Genomic DNA, 8,943 nt, shown 5'->3' with positions numbered 1-8,943 from the left:
TTAAATCTTAACTCGTTGATTAGGATAGGCACATCGAAATCATTTTGAATGATTAATATAATAATAAATAATTACAACAGGGACTCCGACTGAATAATTTCTATTATGGCAAATCTCGTATAAAAAATTAACGATAAGAGTTTTTCGAGATGCAACGAGGTGATGGCACGAAGATTGAAAGAAGGAAATACATTTGGACATTAAAAGTGTCCACGTTTATCAATCGAGCTTCCTTCTTTCTAATTTCCTTTCTTCCATTTTTTTTTTTTTTATTCTTTTCGATTTTGTTTAAATGGACTTAGGATTATTGGGAGGTAATCAAATTATTTACTTGGATTGATCAACGAGGGTGGGAGAGAGATAAATGTAGAGATAGAAAGAGAGAGAGAGAGAGAGAGAGAGAGAGAAAAAACACAGAGTTTTGTTCTCGAATAAAAAGAGAAAACTTTAAATCGCTTGTAATTCATTTCGATGGGCATCCAACTGAGCCCTTCGATACGAGCCACCATTCTGATTACTTTTTCTAGCCCCCACGAGTACTGTTTTTCTCATTTTCTGTTTTCTTCTTTCCTCTCTCTCTCTCTCTCTCTCTCTCTCTCTCTCTCTCTCTCTACTTGCTTCTTTTTTTCTACCTACCCACAAAACAACTTTTTTTCTCACTCGAAGATATTAGCCTAACCACGAAGTGGTATATATGTATATATATATATATATGTATAAACCAGCCGATTATTTTAACTAACACATATATCCTTCCCTTTTCCCCATTCTCTTTATTTTTTTTTGTCTTTATACTTACTACAAAGAGAGAGAAAGAGACAGAGAAAGAGAGAGAGAGAGAGAGAGAGAGAGAGAGAGAGCAAGAGAGATAGTAACAACACAATCCTTTTGATTACACTCGAGAAAGTTCGTCTAACTTCCCTTTAACCCTCTCCCTGTCGCTCGCCTGCCCTTTCACCCTACTCCACGATGCAAATGAGCGTATCGCGATCATTTCACACCCCGTGAATTCTAAGCAAAAGGGTAGTTTATTCTCTACACTTGCCGAACCATACCTCCTTGTAGAACGATATAAAGAGATTCGATTCTAGGGATGAAAAAAAAAAGTGGAGAGGGAGAAAAAGAGAATTTTTTCCTTTCTTTTTTTCTTTCTTTCTTATGATCTTATTAATAACAGGATCAAAAACGTCGTGAAACAAACACGTGTAGATCCGAATATATCTTCCTTTCAATGTATATCAATCGGACTCGCTTATTTATGAAAATTATCAATCCTCACGAGATTATAATCATATCCATTCCATTTATACATTTTATTTATCGATTGAATTAAACTAAAAACGTTCATCGTGATATATAAATATCTACAAATTATATATTTAATGAACGGATAAAGTATAATATTGAAGTTAGGAATAAGAGCTTTCACTTTATCCTTTCCCGTTATATTCCTAATGATACTTCAGAAGAAAGCTTTTCTTTAAAATTACAAAGAGAAAGTAGGGAGAAGATGGTCTCGAGAGAAAGACAGAAAAAGGGAGATAGATAGATATAGAGAAAGAGAGAGAGAGAGAGAGAGAGAGAGAAAGAGAGAAGAAAGAGAAAGAAAAAGAGAAGAGTTCGATAATGAGGACTGCCGAGTACTCTTGTCATCATCGTTCGAAGCTCGTACCTCGGGTTTGAAAGCTCGATAAAATGAAAGCTTTTTCGAGAAAAGCACGCGTTAGTAGGAATGGTACAATAGAGTTCGACGTTATCGACTAAACAACATCGTGGTGGCATCGTTCGAAAAAGACACCAGCGTGAAAACGAGGATCGAACGAGGTTCGTTTTCTTCATCTTTTTATCTTCTTTATCCCCTTCCCCTTCCCTATGTTTCTTCCCTTTCCTCTCAACCAACCAACCACCCCTCACCTAACCATCCCCTTAACCTTCTTCTATCTCTTTTCTTTCTTACTCTCCTTCCTTATACTTTTTCTTGGACGATCAACGTACGTCAGATAGCTCGTGACTAGCGCCTACAACCCGAAATGTCACGGAGAGGCACGACGACGACGACGACGACGACGACGACGACGACGACGAAGACGACGACGACGACGACGACGGCTATGAACGATGTTTTCTATAGATCGCATTTTAATAGAATATACCGAATAAGGTCGATCGCGATAATTGCTTGCACGATCCACGAGTACCGGCCTGTCTCCGCCATTTATCAGCGATTTATTTCTTTATCCTTCTTTTACCTCCTTCTCTTTTCTACCATCCTATTTCTTCCTGAACAACGTCCTGTCACTTTCAATCGATTCTTTCTAAACGACTATCATTAAAGATATTTCCTTTTCTCTATCCGTAGATAGTAGATGATTTTGACTCGAGAAAAGATGTAAAATCCCAATTCGACGCGTACCAACGTATTTGAGATGCTTTATAAATTTGATTTTTTTTTAGTTTGGTGAACAGTTTTTATTGGGATATATATATATATATATATATATATATATATATAAGTTTGCGGATATAAGATACTTCTTTAATTTAACTTTTGTTCACTTTGAAGATATTTTCTAATTATATGTGTATATATATATATATATGTTTTATCAAATTATAAATTCTCGAACTACCCCTCAATGTCGTTAAACGAAAATAATATCGTCATTTTGTGAACGAACCATACCGACAAAAAAATCACAATCTCTGTAATTTATTATACTTATTTATCTTCGTTATTTAACAACAACAACAACAAAACAAAGAGAAAAAATATCACAGAAGCAGCACGACGTGATTTTCTAATTCGTAATAAACGATTCAAAGTTCCGTGTTTGAACGTACAACCGGTGAAATTATTTTTCACGAGTACTCTACAAAAAAAAGAAAGAACTCTTTAATCGATATCTACCTCTATATGTAACTACCTAACATATCCATATGTATATGTAGGGAAATATTATCGACCATATAACACTGGCTTAAAGCGTTACGCAATTTCGGTCGTACATAGATGCGGAGCATATAGGAGGGCGACTAACGTTGCGTCGTCGTCAGGGCGAATGACCGTCGTTCAATGTACTTTAGCCAAGGTCAGGGGTCATACCTGACCCTGCCACTCTCTTCGACCCCCATCGGAGAAAGTCCCTAATGATCCCTCGTGACATAAAGCTATTTTTTTCGTCGCCTCCTACAGCGGTTGCTCCTGCCGCGTGACGATTCGCACGCGCACCTACGATAGTCGAGGAATAAAAAAAGAGAAAAATAGAAAAAGAAGAAAAATAATATAGAAAAGGAAAGAAAGAAAGAAAGGAAAGAAGGAAAGAAAGAAAAAAGAAAAAGAAAAAGAAAAAGGAAATAAAATAGGGAGAGAAAAAAGATCAATCCGAGGGTTCGATGTATATACATACGTGTACAGTATATAAGGGTAATATATGTTCACGTAAAACTCGGGTAAAAGAATAATTTCATTCCCTCTCTTTCTCTTTCTCTTCTATTTTCATTATAGATATATATGTGTGTGTGTGTGTATATTTTTTTCTCTCTTTCTTTCTTACCTTTAAATACCGATTCAAAAAGAGTGCGTGCAAGCCCTTATCCCCAAGCGAAAGTGCCACCATGATGATTGTTCTTGATTATGCGATACCAATAACAATATCTCGGTCTAAAGAGTAGCTCCTTTTTTTTAAAAGGTTCTTTAAGCAATATAAAAGTCGATAAGACCAACGCGAGAGAGGATATCCCTCCCTCTCCCTCTCCACCCCCTTTTGACGGATGAAAAGGACGAACGATAGGAGTAAATTGATACGATTTTCTGTCATTATGTAAATCTGGAATGAACACTAGCCTATACTATGCGCTTTTTAAGTGTCAGAGGGATTTAGTATTTAATCGTGATTAGCTTTTTTTTCTTATTTATCAAAAAATTGCCCTACGCTTGTTTTCTTCTTCCTTTTTTTTTTTTTTTTTTTTTTTTCGTTATTCTCTGCTATAACACACATACATATTTATATATGTATATATTAATTTTTTATGATTTTTCGAAGGCAAAAAAAAAGCATTATAATCTCTCTTCTTTCGTCTTTATTCAATGATTCAATCTGTCGATGTTATAAGAAGAAGAAAAAAAGAAAAGAAAATAAAATAAAAATATCAATCAAATCGTGACAACGAGTAATACACGGATAACATTCTTATGATTATTCGAAGATTAAAAAGAAAATATTAGATTAATTTCACTTTGGCAATCACTTCTCGTGATGTCGAAAATTTTCAATGATTATTCGATTAATTCATCATTTCCTTTTTTTCTTTAACGAATCGATGTCGCTCGATGTCGTAACACGAGGAAGAAGGAAGATAAAAGAAGGAAGAAAAAAAGAAATTTAATTAAGTCGTCAATCGTCAGTATAACGTTCTGTAATGTTCTTTGTCATGGACAAGGCAAACTCACGATGAGAGGCTTTGTTCTCGGTGGTGTATCTCGTGAAGTCGAGGACGACTTAGAAAAGAGAACGCGAAATGAGAAAGAGGAACAACGTAGACGGCCTGGCGAGCATTGCCAGGCAATAATCGTTAATATATTCCACGACGACGAACGTTCGTGGCGGGCTGACGTTCGAAACCGCAGACAAGTATGACGATGACGATGACGATGACTACGACGACTACGATGACTACGACGACTATGATGATCACAACGATAAAACTTTCATACGTCTTAGCATCGAGAAACCAATGATTGCATGTCGTACTACGGGACATAGTCAATTCAAAAAAAAAAAAAAGAAAGAAAAGAAAATAAAAGGAAAAAAGTAGAATAATATGTTGTTACGAAAAAGAAAAAAAAAGAGAGGCTTTAAAATAGAGAGAGAGAGAGAGAGAGAGAGAGAGAGAGAGAGAGAGAGAGAGAGAGAGAGAGAAAAAATAACATAAAAACTTTCATCGATAGTCATAGCTCCCCTTGATTATACAACCACCTAGTCCAGTCCAGTTCAGTTCAGTCAGTCTAGTCGGTTCAGTCAGTGAACCCCTGATTCGAAATAGAAAATGTTATTATACGACTCACTCGATAGAGTTTAGCGAAACTAAACGTATTATACGTAAAGAAACTACTAATGGAAATAATTCGTTAGAAAAATCGAATGGGGAAATGTCGTGAGAAACGAAATCGAAGGGGGAAGTTGAAATCTTATTAGATATTTATATTTGTAGAATAAAAGGAATATATATATATATATATATATATTGATAGGTATATATTATATGTACAGTACTATATATAAAACGTAAAGCTTATTTAATGTTTCAAGATAGATTAAGTATCGGGTATCGTTTATGCTCTCCTATGAAACTTGTTATTATTATTATTATTATTATTATTATTATTATTTGAGAAAAATATGGAAGTTGGATAATAAGCAAATAAGCAGTGTAGAAAAGTTTTAATATAAAAATAATACTAGTGTTATTTGTCTATTTATAGAATACTATATAGATTTTTTACTTTTCGACTCAATCGATACTAATAATAAGATATAAAATTTATTTTTATTTATATATAAAATATGAAGAATTTTTTTGAATATCTACTATTATTTCAATTTCGATATAGAACATCGAATATTTTTGGACTAATGAAAAAATAAAAAAAGGTAATACTACTAAAAATTCCGATACGTTCTACTTATCGGCGAAATCAATACATTACCAAACAGACAACAACGGATTAGGCTTTGCGATCGATTTATAGGGGAAATCAGGTCGAAGGATAACAACGAGCTATCGCTCGCTATTTTGTTTGAGTCTGTGTGGTAGGCAAGACGAGGTCGTTCGAAAAAAAAAGAAAAAAAAAAAAACGAAAAGAATGAAAAAAGAATAGTCACCCTAGAACGAAAACCCTAGCACCCCTTACCAAATGGATTTTTTCATCCCACGAGGAAGAGGAAACTCATCCCTCGACTCTCTTCTCTTTCGCTTGCCTATCGTGCATGGTTATTAACGAAAAAAAAAGAAAAAGAAAAAAGAAAAAGGGCAGGCATTAATAGCATCCCTTCCGTCGCGGTGCCATAAATATAAAAACATCCCCTTAGCTATATGGGATACCCTTCGCACGTAACACATTTTAGCCCGTGGTAAACGCGATTCGAAACCGACATATGGACTTACCGGTTGGAACTTACATAGTGCTTGTTAACGACACGACAAGCGATTAGGAAATAAAGAATATCTTTCATTGGAAATATTTATCATAATACAATCGATTAAAAGCAAGCAAGATACATGTAGAAAGAAAAGAAATATATTATAAATTAGTAGACTGGTAATTTAATAAAGAATATTATGAATTGATAATATTTATCGTTATTAAATTGTTCGATAAAAAAAAAGTTAAAAAAAAAATAATAAGTAATGAATAGCAGATTAAAAAGATATATATATATATATATATATTTATATATAGAGCTATATTGTAATATTATTGTAATAAACATTTGGTTTCCTCTCTTTTTTTTTTTTTTTTTTTTTTTTTTTAATCCGCAAGTTCACAGATCAAAGAGGAAGAATCATTAATCGACACTTAATATGAAAATCGTTAAGATAGATTACTACGTTGGTTCGTCAAATTAAATTTCTGATGTATAATGAACAGAACAATTTTCTATTTTTTTTTATTTGGACATTTATATATCAGTGAAAAGGAATAATTAATTGACGTAAAAAAAAAAGAAAAGAAAGGAAGAATAAAATAAATTTCTAATATAATTTTGTTTGATCTTTTGCTTGATTGATTATAACGTTTGCAAAATATTTCACATATATTTCGTAATAGTATTTAAAAAAAATGTGCACGTTTTTTTAAAGAGAATATATATATATATCTTTTTTTACAAATTTAGAAAACGTTCGTGAAAGAAAGATTAAAAAGAAAAATCCTAGTTCGGAAACGATCTCTTCGAGTGAGTACATCGAAAGGATCGAAGGGTGAAAAGCAGGAGCCCTTCCACTTACTTACCGTCCGTTGCCAGGGGTGATAATAAAAAATAAGCAAGATATACAACGCAACGCGAGCAAGGCAATGCCTTCGGGGGTATAACTCGACTAATGTACCCCGTCGAAATCCATTCTGCAGGCGTCTTCCTTTTCTTATTTAGTTCGAACCATCGCACTCTTTCTACCCTTACAAACCCCTCGTTTTTTTCACATATATATATATATATATATATATATATATATATAAAAGTGCGTATATATGTACACAGAACACATCTCTCTAGAGAAAACAATCTTATTCGTAAGCATTTCGTTATACAAACTTCGTTATTATAAACCAAGATATATCAACATAATTTATAACTTCTCATGAGAATATAAAATTAAATAAGATAGAAAAGGATGATGAATATAAAAATTAAGAATGATAAATTATATAGAAAAACAGAACAAAGAAATATATATGTATATATATGTATTCAGAATTTATTGAAAATAGAATAGCCATATTTTGATAAAAGTATTCGACATTAATTATTACCATTGGACTTTTGCAAGAGAACAGTGGATGAAAGATAGATGGATCAAGAATAAAAGGAAGAAAGGAGATAGAGAAAAGGATAAAAGGGGGATTGTGGTAGTTGGTGAGACACACACGAAGAAAAAGGAATAAAAAGGAAAAAAAAAGAGAGACGGAGAAAGAGACAGTGAAAGGAAAAGAAAGAAAAAAAAAAAGAAAGAAAGAAAAAGAAAGAAGAGCTCGCCATGGAGTCATAAACGTGAGTTATGTCAGCAGTTAGATAGTTGAATCTCAGTATTCCGTGGCGCGCTTTTGCTCCGTTAATATCTTCATTACTAAATCATCCCTGCCTTCCAACGCACTCTCCTCTTTCTCTTCTTCCTCTTTTTCGTTCTTCTCTTCCTCTTCCTCCTCCTCCTCGTTCATTCGTTCGTTCGTTCGTTCGTTCGTTCGTTCGTTCGTTCGTTCGCTTGGTTGCTTGCTTGCTATGAAATTGCGTTAGATCGGCGCCAGTTTCTGCCTTCCTAGAAAGTCCAACCCTTCACCGACATCAACCGAGATCATTTTCATCTATAGCAAATTTCTCTGCACTTTTCTAAGAGCTACTAAGCTCCTCTATCCGCCCTAAGATCGTATCTACAAGAGATTTCACTTTAAATTCCTTTTCCTTTAAATTGAAATACACGACGAGTAATATATCTAGCCTATGCTTACGAATAACGATCTATTATCTATCTGTACGCGATATTCTCTTATCTTGTATTTACATGTCTTTTTATATATACGTGTGTGTGTTTGTTTTAATGCAATTGAGAATATCCTTCCTACGCTATTGGAAAGTTTTAATAATCGTATAAAATGGGGACGATAATTTTTTTCATTTTTTTAAAGATCGCAGAAACTCCAGTTCGAATATACGAATTTATTTTTAATTAACGAGACTAACGAAATATACCTGAATTCTATTTTTCATTTGAAATTAATCGGAATCATATTGACTCATCATACATCGATACGATAATAATAAACTGATAATTTTCTACTTCTTTAAATTCGATTTCAACGATCGAAATTATATATAAATTCAATACAAAATCAACTTGGACAATTCTTTTCATTTATTTATTCATTTATTCTTCCTTTTACTTTTGAAATAAACTTTTAATATTAAATTAAAAATAAATATTCCTTTGGAAATATTCGTACGGGCGATGGTAATAATCATAGCCAATAGATACCTATGCATTAAGAATTTCTAATTAAAAGTTTCTATGATATTGTAAAAACCGACATGACTCATGATACAAATCAAATAATGATTAGAATCGACAAAATCGCGATCGTAATCTGGATGATATTCGCGTACTCGTTGAACTCAACAAAGGGAATCCCAGAAGAGAGTAAGCGATGAATTCGAATCGCGAGGACACACC

The 8,943-nt window shown here is 33.4% G+C and overlaps 1 protein-coding gene across 8 annotated transcripts in view; it reads left to right on the top strand.

Moving 5' to 3' along the window:
- The window catches only part of LOC122628649 (zinc finger homeobox protein 3), a 269,125-nt gene that overhangs the window by 239,940 nt on the left and 20,242 nt on the right, over window positions 1-8,943 (top strand). The gene's annotated exons all lie outside the window — the stretch shown is intronic.

The sequence above is a fragment of the Vespula pensylvanica genome, chromosome 4 (assembly GCF_014466175.1).
Source record: "Vespula pensylvanica isolate Volc-1 chromosome 4, ASM1446617v1, whole genome shotgun sequence".
In the NCBI taxonomy this organism is placed as follows: Eukaryota; Metazoa; Arthropoda; class Insecta; order Hymenoptera; family Vespidae; genus Vespula; species Vespula pensylvanica.
The sequence above is the reverse complement of the archived record's forward strand: the minus strand, read 5'-3'. Positions and strand labels throughout refer to the sequence as shown.